Genomic DNA, 15,220 nt, shown 5'->3' on the forward strand with positions numbered 1-15,220 from the left:
TCCATTGACAGATGAATGGATAAAGAAGATGTGGTACATATATACAATAGAATACAAAGCCATTTAAAAGAATGAAATAATGTCATCTGCAGCAACATGGGTGGACTTGGAGATTATCATACTAAGTGAAGTAAGTCAGAGAAAGACAAATATCATATGATATTGCTTATATGCAGAACCAAAAAAAAAAATGATACAAATGAACTTATTTACAAAACAGAAACAGACTCACAGACTTAGAGAATGATAACAGGAGGGAAAGGTGGTGGGGAGGGATAGATTGGGAGTTTGGGATTGACATGCACACAGTGCTGTATTTAAAATAGATAACAAGGACCTGTTGGAAAAAAAAGAAAAAATTTAAAAAACAATGAAAAAATCTGTCAAAAACTGTCAGAATTAACTTTTTCAAAACTATGAAAATTAACCAAATGCTTGCAGCAACATTTATTTTTAAAACTGCTGAATGTTGATATTAACAGTGAGCTTTATGGTATTTTAACTTGCTCTAGTTCTGTTCCCTTCTATCCAGCCCAGGAATAGACTTGTAAAATAACAAGTCAACCAAAAGGAAGTACCAAAAGGAAAAGCACAAAGCTTCAGCTTTTTCAAAACCTCATTCTGAAACAAAAATGAAATTATTATTTGTCCATTCCCTGGAAATACTCCACTTGAAAAGTCTTTCTTTTTAAACATGACTCAAACTCATGCAGTACTAAAGTTTCTTCTCAGTTCATTTTTTTAAAAAAAATTATAGGTAAGTATTTTAATGTTTCAGTTTCTGCAGATGAAGGATAAAATTTGGGCCAAATAATAGTCTGCTCAAAAAATCTGAAAAGGAAAAGCTGAGGAATAAGTTGTTACCCTAATAAAATAACGTAGACTAGGTATCTTAAACAACAGAAATTTTTGGTTTTTTTTCTCACAGTTCTAGAGGCTTGAAGTTTAAGATTCAGGTGCCAGCATGGTTGGTTTCTGTTGAGAGTGCTCTTCCTGGCTTGCAGAAAGCCACTTTCTCACTATGTCCTCATATGGAAAAGAGAGAGAGAGCGAGAGAGATCTTTATTTCTCTCTCTTATTTTTCTTAGAAGGCCACATTCTTACCAAATTAGGACCCCACCCTTATGACCTGATTTAACTTTACTTTCCAAAGAGCCTATCTCTAGATATAACCATATAGGGAGGTAGGGCTTCAACATATGAATTTTGGAGGAACACAGTTTAGTCCATATAAGATGTCATAGAGTCTTTGAAAAGCTCTGATGTATTGCTGGGAGTCTAGAATGCCATGCACATTTGTGGACCTGTGTAGATGCCTAGGAAAGACTTGAGAAGGCCCTAATATCTCACTTACAAATGATCTTGAAACTCTGCATAAGCAGAAATTAAAGGCCAAGACAGAGTGGTAAAAGCATGCCATGGCATGCACACAGACATCTCAATAAAATGGAGAGATTTATTAATTTCAGAAATTTAAGGAAATCTCTAACCACTAAGATAACCAAACAGAAACCTCAGTGGCCACAAATGACAAGGAATACATAGTTTACAGAATCAGTCCTGAAAAGTTAGGAAAGACAACAGCTACAATAAGCAGTGATGAAAACAAACCTTGGAGATAGGAGAGAATAAATAGAAACTCTCTCTGAAGAAGTCATGTTGAAATTGTTAGACAAAGAATTTAATCAGCTATTTAAAATATGGTTAAGGAGCTAAAGGGAACCATGTCTGAAGAACTAAAAGAAAGTATCAAAAATACAACAATTAAAATGAAAAATTCAGTATGATGATCAACAAGCAATAGACGAGAAGACAGGTCAATGGACAGCAGAGAATATCAATAAAGTCAAAAGTTGTTTCTTTGTAAAGATCAACAAAACTGGCCAACTATATCTAGACTGATCAAGAAAAAAATACAAAATTTTTAATTACTAAAATAAAAAATATAAGAGGGGGTATTACTACCCAATGTACAAATTAAAAAAAAAAAAAGAATTTAGGTGAACAAGGAACAGTAATATGCCAACAAATTAGATAACCTTATTAAAATGGACAAATTCCTAGAAAGACACAAACTACCAAAAATGACACAAGAAGAAACAGAAAATCTGAATAGGCTCATAACAAGTAAATAGCTTGCATTTACAAAAAATAAAAATTAAAAAAAAAGAATTCCCACAAAAAAAGCTCAAGTAGAAATGGCTTTGATTGTGAATTCTATTAAATATTTAAAGAAGAATTTGCATCAGTTCTTCACAAACTCTTAAAAAATAGAAGACGAGAGAATTCCGTACTCATCCTATGAGGCCAATGTTAGCATGATATCAAAACCTGGCAAAGGCATTAGAAGAAAAGAAGCTACAGAACAATATCACTTATGCATATAGACGCAAAACTTTTTGACAAAATACTAGCAGATTGATTCCAGCTGCATATTGAAAGGATTATATAGCGTATCCAAATGGGATTTATTCCAGAAATATAAGGTTGGTATAATATACAAAAATTAATCAATGTAATAAACTGTATTAATAAAATAAAGAACAAAAACAACTGAAGAAACTTAACCATCTCAATAGATGCAGAAAACTCATTTGACAAGACCAACATCCTTTCATCATAAAAACACTCAGCAAACTAGGAATAGAGGTTTAGTTCTGCTAAACGGTCAAATGCACCAATGATAAATCCACAGCTGACATTACACTTAATGATGAAAGAGTGAAAACTTTCTCCCTAAGATCAAGAACAACACAAGGATGCCTGCTCTTGTTATTTCTATTCAACATTGTATTGGTGGTTCTAGCCAATGCAATTAGGGAAGAAAATGAGATAAAAGGCATCTGGATGGAAAAGGAAGAAATAAATGATCTCTTTTCACAGATGTCATAATCTTATAGAGAAAATGCTAAGAAACACACACATACACATACAAACACACACACACACCATACAGTTAGAGACAATAAATGAAGACAGCTAGATTCCAGGCTATAAGATCAGTATATAAAGATGCATGGTATTTTACACACTCACAATGAACAACTGAAAGTGGAATTAAGAAAACAGCTTGAATAAAAATATTATCAAAGATGAAATACTTAGGAATGAATTTATCCAAAGTGCAAGATGTATGCAATGATATATACAGAAATTTGTTGAAATAAATTAAAGAAAACCTAAATAAATAGAATGACATCTGTGTTCATGGATTGGAAGACTTAATGCAATTAAGACGGAAATACTCTCCAAATTGATGTATAGATTCAACATAATCCCTATCAAAATGCCAATGAGGGACTTCCCTGGTGGCACAGACGTTAAGAATCTGCCTGCCAAGGCAGGGGACACGGGTTCAAGCCCTGGTCTGGGAAGATTCCAAATGCTGTGGAGCAACAAAGCCCTTGCACCACAACTACTGAGCCTGCTTTCTAGAGCCTGTGAGCCACAACTACTGAGCCTGCATGCCACAACTACTGAAGCCCAGGTGCCTAGAGGTCATGCTCCACAACAAGAGAAGCCTGCAACAAAGAGTAGCCCCCGCTTACTGCAACTAGAGCAAAGCCTGTGCACAGCAACAAAGACCCAATGCAGCCAATAAATAAATAAATTTATTTTTAGAAATGCCAATGACTTCTTTTTAAATAGACATGCTTATTCTAAAATTCATATGGATTAGTAAGTTTGCCAGAATAGCCAAAACAATCTTCAAAAAAAAGAATAGAGAGAACTCAGAATACTTAAAAATTTACCACATAGCCTTGATAATTAAGACATGTGGTATTAGCATAAGTATGGGCACACAGAACAATAGAATTGAATTGGGAATGTAGAAATAAATACATATTTATTGACATTTCATTTAAGAAAAGAGTGCCAAGAACATTCAAGGCAGGGAAGGAAAGCCTTTTCAACAAACGGTGCTAAAATCATTAGAAATCCACATGTAAAAGAATAAACTTGGATCCCTATTTCATGCAGAATGTACAAATTAACTTAAAGTAAAATAGTTTAAAAACAACTATAAAATTCATAGGAGAAAATATAGGTGTAAATCTTCATGACTTCAAAATAGCCAATGGTTTCTTAGATGTGACAGCAAAAGTACAAGCAAAAATAGAAAAAATAGACAAATTGAACTTATCAAAGTCAAAAACTTTTATATATCAAAGGGCAATATCAGGAAAGTGAAATGACAAACTACAGAATACAAAAAAGGTATATATAAATCATATATTTGATAAGAAATTAATGTCTGGTATGTGTAAGAATCTTTAAAATTCAACCATAAAAAGATAAAATAATCTAATTTAAAAATTGACAAAGTATTTGAAAAGACATTTCATCTATATCTATATCTATATCTATATATGGATGGTCAATAGGCACATGAAACAATGCTTGAAGTCATCAATCATCAGGGAAATGCAAATCAAAATCACAATGAGATACCAGTTAACACCTACTAAAATAGCTATAATCAATAAACAGAAGATAAAAAGTGTTGGTGAGGATGTGGAGAAATTGAAACACTTATATATTGCTGGTAGGAATGTAAAAAGATGCAACCTTTGTTGAAAACCATTTGGTAGTTCCTCAAATAGTTAAAAATAGAGTTACCACACAGATGTCATTCTCTAAATCACCATAAGTAGAACATCATGGTAGATCTTACTGGGAGTAAAGCAATCAAAAGGCATGACTATTGTCCTTCAGCTAAGTGCAATACAGTTTGTAGGAGAAACTTTCTAGATATCAAAGTGATATGATTTGGCTTTAATAATGCTATAATCCAAGTACAACATTCTAGAAGTGTATCTTTCCGTGTTACAGTGGATTACAATTAATGGGAGGTCTGTTTACTAATTCACTTGCGTTGAAATTGTTTTTGAGCAACTATTTTTTTTTTTTCAAATTGGAACAACCATATGAATTGTATATTCTATCTTAATAAGTACATCTATATTGTATTATATATATATTCTATTATTCATTTGGCAGAAGATGCATTTAAGACACAGAAATGCCAAGAAACAATCCTAATTTGCCAGATCTGATAAACAGTGAAACCATAATTTTAACTCAATTTTTAGAATTCCAAAATGTCTAGAATTCCAAAATTATGGTGTCACATGTCCTAACACAATATTGAGAGGTGATTTTTGAAATCTGTTGGATGCTAACCATTTTAATTTGTATTTTCTCTTAAAAAATATTGTGTCCGGATTCATGGAAACTGGGTTATATCTTCAAATTCTGGGTGCCCCGAATTTTTTTTTTTAAATAGAAAGTAAATAAATGCCTTTCTAGACTCATTTTGAAGATCTAATAAGTAAACTCTTTGTGAAACACAAAGTACATTGGTGTGATTTTTCTTTGTCTTTATCATTAAGGATACCACTGAGACCACAGGCTGAAGTCCTCAGACTAAAGACCAAACAGTAAATTTTAGGCCCTAAGCATCCTGTAAAAAAAAAAAAAAAAAAAATCTCTGTATGAATCATTATCAAGCAGACTTTGTCACACATTTGAAGTAGTATCACATTTTTAAAAATGTTATGCCATGTAAAATAGATAGCTAGTGGGAAGCAGCCGCATAGCACAGGGAGATCAGCTCGGTGCTTTGTGACCACCTAGAGGGGTGGGATAGGGAGGGTGGGAGGGAGAGAGACGCAAGAGGGAAGAGATATGGGAACATATGTATATATATAACTAATTCACTTTGTTACAAAGCAGAAACTAACACATCATTGTAAAGCAATTATGCTCCAATAAAAATGTTAAAAATAAATAAATAAATAAATAAAATGTTATGCCAACTGGTGATTGAGCATGTGATTGCACAAAGCCAGCTTGGTCACTGGATATTTTTGCTCCCTGAAATGACCTTTCTAATCTTTAGAGCAGAACTTTTGTCTCAGGGTGTGTTTAATAATATATTAAGCATTAAATATATGAGCATAGCATAAACACATTAGTATTTTTTTCAATACATGTTTTTTTTGCATCTTTAAAATATCACAAATAAGTCTGAGGAATTATCTGGCGTCTTGCTGTTTCTGTAGCTGGAAAACTTAGATTTTATTTATAACCCTGCTGAACTGTTCCGTTTTCAGAAATGTAGATACCATCCAAAATTTTTCTGATATCTTTGCTTTTAACCGTTGGGGTTTGCTGAATCAAAGCAGTTAAATTTGATAGAAGTTCAGTGTTGTTATCTTCAAGAATTAACTCATCTTAAAAAAAAAAAAAATCAACTCATCTTTTTGGGCATGAGATACTGAACAAGCAACTCCTGGCTTCATCCAAGTCCAGTAGATGTATTTTTTGCCAAAGAAATTTTGGATTTCAACAAGACACCCGTTCTCCCGAAGAACAACATTGATGGTGAAATCGGCATGCACAGACCTCATCTTAGAATAGACCAACACCCTTGGTCATGTTCTGTACATGACTACAGGTAGTGCAGATGGAAACGAGTTGCTTTCTATTTCCCCACCCTTTGTAACCTGGAGCCTCTTCTTTTTCTTTCCAAGGAGACTGAGTTCTACATTGATGTGACTGAAGTCCTTCCACAGGGTGCCTCTGAAACTGTGCATCCCTTCAGAGTGATGTTGACATCATCTGGAATGTGGACAGTCTTAATGCTGAGAACAGTCTTCATTCTTGCAAAAGATGCAACAAAGAATCACATTCATATTTTTTAACTGCCCTGAATTCCATATTCTTATGTACCTGTACTCATTTCCTTGTCAAAGAAATATAATTTATTTAATATATATAGTTTCTTGTTATTTTGCCATGTGTGTCTTTCCACACAGAAAATATTTTGTTACCTAATTTTTAATTGGTAGTATCTCAATAGCTACTTTCAAATACTTTCAGACTCTCTTAATTCTAGACTTGTAAGAGTTTCTTAAGCTGTTATAAATAGAAAAAAATATACAGCTGGATTTTAAATCTGAAGCTATCATAGCCCTATGGGTAGAGGCATAGTTAAAAGTGAGTGGCATGAAAAGTAACTTAAGTAGCATCATGAACTGTTCAAATTTAATAGGGGACAGATTCAAGAAGGATCTTTTTTTCCCTCAAATCATGCTCAATACATTAGGTGTTATTCACTAAAATCTCAATTAGATGCATAGACTGAGTACTGTGGGGCTGCCCTGATTAGTTGCATGTATGTCGATCACTGAGCATCGATCAATAAAGTAATCAAAGTTGAAATATATTCTGCTTACAGTTTCTTGTTTCCAGTATGCTAGGAAGTAACTGTAATCGCTATTCCCTTTAGCTCTGCCACTTGGAAGACTGACAGAGGAACAGCACTTCAGGAGGAAATGTTCTCCTCATTGGATAAATTGATGAGTGGGTACTTGAAACTTAGGGCTGTAAGATTGAGGAAATCTGATCAATCCTGTACCAATGATATATACGAATATTCAAAAGTTATGTTGTTGGCCTCTCCAAAGAATGTCAAAAAGTTTGCAGCTGGTCACTCAGATTGAAAAGGTATCATGAAATGGGGTTACTATACCCCAAATTCTTCATCTTAATTCAAACCAAGGTATAGAATTATTTGGTATCAGTATTTAAAATGGTCATAATGATTGTAGCAGGCAGTGGAATGCCACAATGATTTCCCACCTTCTGGTACCCAGGAATTTGTGAAATCTTTTCTTGACTATAAGGTGGGACCAGTGAGTTGATTCTAACCAATAGGATATAGCAAAGGCAAAAGAATGTCACACTTTTGATTAGGTTATTTTATACAGCAAAGGTGATGGGAAATCACCCCCATGATTATTTTATGAAGCAAACATACATGTTGTAAACTTCCTATTGAAAGGGTCACATGGCAAGGAATGGAGGGTAGCATAGAGGACCTGGCAGTTAGCAAAAATGTGGAGACCTGAGTCCAATAATTTCAAGCAGTTGAATTTTGCCAGCAGCCTGAGAGGACTACAAAGCAGGTCTCAATTTGAGCATCTAGATGAGCACTTAGCCCAGCTAACACTTTGATTGCAGCTTTGTGAGACCCTGAGCAGAGGAGTCAGATAAATTGTGCTTGGACCTCGACCCGTGGAAAACATGAAAAAATAAATGTGTGTTGTTTTAAGCCTCTAAGTTTGTTATATATTATTATTATATTTTTATTATTTATGACATTGAACACACATACAATAACAGAGGAATAATTTCCACTTATATTGTTGATGGCAAATATTTCTGATAAAATAGTGCTGTAACATCATTAGCAAGTATTTATGAATGGTAAATTTGCGGTATGAAATTTCTCCTTTAGATGAGTTATGTATTTAACTGAGAGGGCGTGCATTGCATAGTGCTTAAGAACATGAGTTCTACATTCCTGGGATCAAATCTCAGTTCTTCTACTTTCTAGCTGTGTTATCTTGAGCAATTCATGCAAGCTCTCTGAGCTTCAGTTATCTCATCTGAAAAAAAAAAGGATAATAATTGCATATATCTCACAGGCTTGCTATGAAGACTGAATGAGTAAAAATCATTCCATTTATATTTGTTAAATTATTGAAATAAAGATTTTGGTTTTATCCAGTATAACTATCCTGTAAAGAGTGTTATTTCTGTCAAAATAATTAATCTTCAAAAGTGAAATAAATAACTCTACCCATTGTACCTAGAATTAATGTCAGGAATAGTACAGGCTATGAAACAAGTGGACAAAAAAATTGCAGATGCCCAAAATTGAAAGAAAATGAATTCAATGACAGAGCAAAAAGAACATTGAGAAATAGTCACAGATTCATAGCAGATAATCTCAACAGATTACAGAAGTCAGAGAAAGAGAGAGCATGTAGAACTTGCTTTCAGAGAAAATTTACCTCTAGGTGGAACAAAGTTCTAATGATAAAAGTTTTGGTTAAAAACAGCTGTAAAAAAAAGGAAACTTTATTTAATAAGGATATGTAAACAGTAGCGAGAAGAACTAGTAAAGAAATCATTATGCTAATTGTAAATTTTAAGACAGGCTAAAGTCATTAAAACACACTAAGGAAAGAATGACAAAGAGTGGCTCACCCAGGAACATATTTCACAAAGGTAGAACAGAGACCATACTCACTTGTTCCTTGCTGGAAAATTACTATTAATTTCTATATGATGTCGCATCAGTGGTGTAAACTAAGTTTACCGATATTTTGTGTTTCTAGTTTTTATATAAATAGCAAATCTGTATATGAGTCCATCCAATATATAATCTGATTCCAGCAAATATGTTTTATTGGATTCTCAGTTAACTGATGCAATTTATCCTTGAAATCATGTTGTTCAATGGATTAGCCCATGGTTAATTTTCCTTAGACTTCTCTCTCAGGCATAAATATTTTAATTCAAGGTCCTTGTAGCCGAAGTGGGCAATGTATTCGAAACAGGCCATGGGCCCTTGCTTTAAATGGACATTGAGTTTAGTTACCTTTTCAATGATTACTTTTGATTTAATGACCTTTTCAATGATTACATTCAATAGGTAAAATGATTGAAAAATCAGGATCCTTTGAATCAAATTCTCTTTCTTTTTCTTTTGAGTACAGAGATAACTTTAGTTTTCTATTATAAAGATAAAACAGTTATAAAATAATCAACTTTTGATGAATACAATCTTCTGGTGAAAAATAAAAGTGAACTATAATCCATTTGATATTAATGAGGGGCAAAGTTAGATGATGAGCAGGAAAGGGGGTACTTACCATGATCCTAAAGAAGCTTCAGATTTTGAAATTTTTCAAGTCTGTATTGCTGTTATAAATCACAAAAATATAACTAAAAAATCTCAGTAAACATGACCTTTTTTAAAAGGATTTGTAAATATCACTGTATTTTTCTCTGTCACTCTTCTCTAATTTAGAAAGATAAATAGAATATTAAATATTGTTCTGGTGTTGAATCAAGTAGTCATTAGTATTTAAAGTCCTAATAGTTTTTCCCCTTAAATACCCAGAACTCTCCAATAATTTTAGATATCTATCAATTAAATACTTCCTAATGTATTAACATTATTTTTTTAATTTGTATAATGAAATATTTATTTTGAATGTTTAATGTGTCTATATATAAAACATGATATATTCTATTGGCTTAATTATCTATGTGAGACGTCAGAAACAATTTTGTGAAGTACAGAATGATAAGCAACATTGTATATATATATGTATGCATATGTAGGTTTAAATGTTTCTGTTCATACTTCTCTTTTCTGTTATTTATATTTACCCTGCTATACAAATGTATCTCAATTGATGTTATTATTCCAATCTGAAATGGGGGCAATTCATGTAATATATGCTATTATGACACAATACTATATAATAGACACAAAAACTACATTTCCAGATAAGCATTTCTCATAACATTATAGACATAGATGCATAGATAGATGATAGATTTATAGATAGCTAGATTTATAGATAGATTTATAGCTAGATAGATAGATAGTGGTAGACAGATGGATAGATATCCATTGGTAGTAGATGATAGATTTATAGATAGCTAGATAGGTTTATATATAGCTAACTAGCTAGATAGTGGTAGACAGATGGATAGCTATCCATTGGTAGTAAATTATTCTAGTGTTCTGTAAGTAGTCACATAATTAAAGAAATAATATAGCTCTAAAAATAATTCCAAAGAGAAGTGATAAAATATTTTGAAAAAAAAAAAGTGTTACCAGGGAGATAAATGTGTAAACAGAGGAGGAAATAGTTAGATTCAACAAACTATTGCTCATTTGTTGAACATTTATTATATGTCAATATTTCTTTTAGGGAATTGTATTAGGTATTGGGGATTTTACTACTGTATATTTAGAAGCATAATTTTCTACTTGTTTTTTAAATGTAGTCCCATTAATTTATGGACATACTGAATAGTAGGTAGATTAAAAATGCTAAACCTAGTTAATTCCTTACTATTTATACCAGAAATCCTATCAAGTGATGACATTGTGCTATTCAACGTGTGAGAGAAATGTTTCTTATCCCATGGAGCATGAAATCTAACAGGTAATATTCTTCTGAATGTTAAATCATGTATTCATTTATTTATTCATTTAAAAAATACCTATAAATAATTGAAGCAGAGAACCTTTTAATTCTGATATATCTTAAAGGACATGAAAATATTTTCAACATGGTCACTTATGACCAATCCTCACACTTGAAATAGGAAATGTGGGCAACTGTGGTGATATACACATATAGATGGATGGATAGATACAGAAATGTTATTAAGATTTTTTTTTTACTATTCTTGAAGGTCTGTATTTTCTGAGGTACATTTATGGTATTGTATGCACAATTAAATGATGCTTCAATAACAGGAAAAGGGGATGTTAATTGAGGAAGACAGTATCAGGTTGTTGCTCATCTATTTACATGAAGACAAGGTAGAAGGTAATGTTTAATCTATGTGTGGTGATCTATTTACCACAAAAATTTGACTATGACTTCATAGGGAAAAATGAGATAGAAAATACATGTTAAATTGTGCATATTAAATTTGAGAGGACAAAAGGTGATTTGCTTGAGGTGTGACGTTAACATAAATCCCAGGCCATGGGCTGATGACCCCTGTACCAGATCAAGAATAATGACAGCAAGCAGCAGCATGGCCAGCAGAGCCAGCACCTTGGTGCTCCTCACACTGAAGTAGCGTTGCTCTCCCCCTTGCCCAGAAGGTCATGGAGATAAAGAAGACAGGAAAAAGGACAGAATAGGACCAGCCAGCACAATAGCAGGAGCACAGTTTTCAGCTGACAGAGTGTTGGTGCTCCAGCTGGGTGTCAGGCCTGAGCCTCTGAGTGGGAGAACTGAGTTCAGGACATTGGACCACCAGAGACCTCCCAGCCCCAGGTAATATCAATCAACGAGAGCTCTCCCAGAGATCTCCATTTCAATGTTAAGACCTAGCTCCACTCAATGAACAGCAAGGTCCAGTGCTGAATACCCCATGCCAAAAATATTGCAAAACAGGAACACAACCCCACCCATTAGCAGAGAAGCTACCTAAAATCATAATAAGTTCACAGACACCACTAAACAAACGACAAGATATGGTCCTGCACATGAGAAAGACAAGATCCAGCCTCATCCACAAGAACACAGGCACCAGTACCTTCCACCAGGGAGCTTACACAACCCACTGAACCAACCTTACCCACTGGGGGCAGACACTAAAAACAATGGGAACTACGAACCTGCAGCCTGTGAAAAGGAGACTGCAAACACAGTAAGTTAAGCAAAATGAGAAGACAGAGAAATACACAGAAGATAAAGGAGCAAAGTAAAAACTCACCAAAACAAACAAATGAAGAGGAAATAGGCAGTCTACCTGAAAAAGAATTCAGAGTAATGATAGTAAAGATGATCCAAAAACTTGGAAATAGAATGGAGAAAATACAAGAAACGTTTAACAAGGACCTAGAAAAACTAAAGAGCAAACAAACAATGATGAACAATGCAATAAATGAAACTAAAGATTCTCTAGAAGGAATCAATAGCAGAATAACTGAGGCAGAAGAATGAATAAGTGACCTGGAAGATAAATAGTGGAAATAACTACCACAGATCAGAATAAAGAAAAAAGAATGAAAAGAATTGAAGACAGTCTCAGAGACCTCTGGGACAATATTAAATGCATGAACATTCAAATTATAGGGGTCCCAGAAGAAGAAGAGGAAAAAAAAGGGACTGAGAAAATATTTGAAGAGATTATAGTTGAAAACTTCCCTAATATGGGAAAGGAAATAGTCAATCAAGTCCAGGAAGTGCAGAGAGTCCCGTACAGGATAAAACCAAGGAGAAACACACCAAGACACATCTTAATCAAACTATCAAAAATTAAATACAAAGAGAAAAGATTAAAAGCAGCAAGGGAAAAGCAACAAATAACATACAAGGGAATCCCCATAAGGTTACCAGCTGATCTTTCAGCAGAAACTCTGCAAGCCAGAAGGGAATGGCAGGACATATTTAAAGTGATGAAAGGGAAAAACCTTCAACCAAGATTACTCTACCCAGCTAGGATCTCATTCAGTTTGATGGAGAAATTAAAAACTTTACAGACAAGCAAAAGCTAAGAGAATTCAGCACCACCAAACAAGCTTCAAAACAAATACTAAAGGAACTTCTCTAGGCAGGAAACACAAGAGAAAGAAAAGGCCTACAATAACAAACCCAAAACAATTAAGAAAATGGTAATAGGAACATACATATCGATAATTACCTTAAATGTAAATGGTTTAAGTGCTCCAACCAAAAGACATAGATTGGCTGAATGGATACAAAAACAAGACCTGTATATATGCTGTCTACAAGTGACCCACTTCAGACTTAGGGACACATACAGACTGAAAGTGAGAGAATGGAAAAAGATATTAGTTGCAAATGGAAATCAAAAGAAAGCTGGAATAGCAATTGTCATATCAGACAAAATAGACTTTAAAACAAAGACTATTACAAGAGACAAAGAGGACACTACATAATGATCAAGGGATCAATCCAAGAAGAAGATATAAAAATTGTAAATATTTATGCACCCAACATAGGAGCACCTCAATACATAAGGCAAATGCTAACAGCCATAAAAGGGGAAGTTGACAGTAATACAATAATAGTAGGGGGGCTTCCCTGGTGGTGCAGTGATTAAGAATCCACCTGCCAATACAGAGGACACGGGTTCGAGCCCTGGTCCCACATGCCACGGACCAAGCAAGCCTGTGAGCCACAACTACTGAGCCTGCACTCTAGAGCCCTCAAGCCACAACTACTGAACCTGTGTGCCACAACTACTAAAGCCCATGTGTCTAGAGCCCCTGATCCACAACAAGAGAAGTCACAGCAATGAGAAGCCTGTGCACCTCAACGAAGAGTAGTCCCTACTTGCTGCAACTAGAGAAAACCTGTGTGCAGCAACGAAGACCCAACACAGCCTAAAATAAATAAATAAAAAAATAATAATAATAGTAGGGGACTTTAACACCCCACTTTCACCAATGGACAGATCATCCAAAATGAAAAACAACAAGGAAACACACCTTTAAATGACACATTAAACAAGATGGACTTAATTGATATTTATAGAACATTCCATCCAAAAACAACAGAATGCACTTTCTTCTCAAGTGTCATGGAACATTCTCTAGGATAGGTCATATCTTGGGTCAAAAATCAAGCCTTGGTAAATTTAAGAAAATTGAAATCATATCAAGTATCTATTCTGAACACAACCCTATGACACTAGATATCAATTACAGGAAAAAAAAAACCTGTAAAATATATAAACACATGGAGGCTAAACAATACACTACTAAATAACCAAGAGATCACTGAAGAAATCAAAGAGGAAATCAAAAAATACCTAAAAACAAATGACAATCAAAACATGATGACCCAAAACCTATGGGATGCAGCAAAATCAGTTCTAAGAGGGAAGTTAGTAGCAATAAAATCCTACCACAAGAAACAAGAAAAACCTCAATTAAACAACCTAACCTTACACTTAAAGCAATTAGAAAAAGAAGAATTAAAAAAAACACCAAAGTTTGCAGAAGGAAAGAAATCATAAATCTCAGAACAGAAATAAATGAAAAAGAAATTAAGGAAACAATAGGAAAGATCAATAAAACTAAAAGCTGGTTCTTTGAGAAGATAAACAAAATTGATAAACCATTAGCCAGACTCATCAAAAAAAAAAGGGAAAAGACTCAAATCAACAGAATTAGACATGAAAAATGAGAAGTAACAACTGACCCTGAAGAAATACAAAGGATCAAGAGAGATTACTACAAGCAACTATATGCCAATAGAGTGGACAACCTGAAAGAAAAGGACAAATTCTTAGAAAAGCACAACCTTCTGAGACTGAACCAGGAAGAAATAGAAAATATAAACAGACCAATCACAAGCACTGAAATTGAAACTGTGATTAAAAATCTTCCAACACACAAAAGCCCAGGACCAGATGGCTTCATAGGTGAATTTTATCAAACATATAGAGAAGAGCTAACACCTATCCTTCTCAAACTCTTCCAAAAAATAGCAGAGGGAGGAACACTCCCAAACACATTCTACAAGGCCACCATCACCCTGATACCAAACCAGACAAAGATGTCACAAAGAAAGATAACTACAGGCCAATATCACTGATGAACATAGATGCAAAAATACTCAACAAAATACTAGCA

At 34.0% G+C, this 15,220-nt stretch overlaps 1 pseudogene; it reads right to left on the minus strand.

Moving 5' to 3' along the window:
• Window positions 1-6,081: 6,081 nt before the first annotated feature.
• On the minus strand, window positions 6,082-6,664 carry LOC118890787 (annotated as a pseudogene).
• Between the last annotated feature and the right edge of the window lie 8,556 nt (window positions 6,665-15,220).

The sequence above is a fragment of the Balaenoptera musculus genome, chromosome 2 (assembly GCF_009873245.2).
Source record: "Balaenoptera musculus isolate JJ_BM4_2016_0621 chromosome 2, mBalMus1.pri.v3, whole genome shotgun sequence".
In the NCBI taxonomy this organism is placed as follows: Eukaryota; Metazoa; Chordata; class Mammalia; order Artiodactyla; family Balaenopteridae; genus Balaenoptera; species Balaenoptera musculus.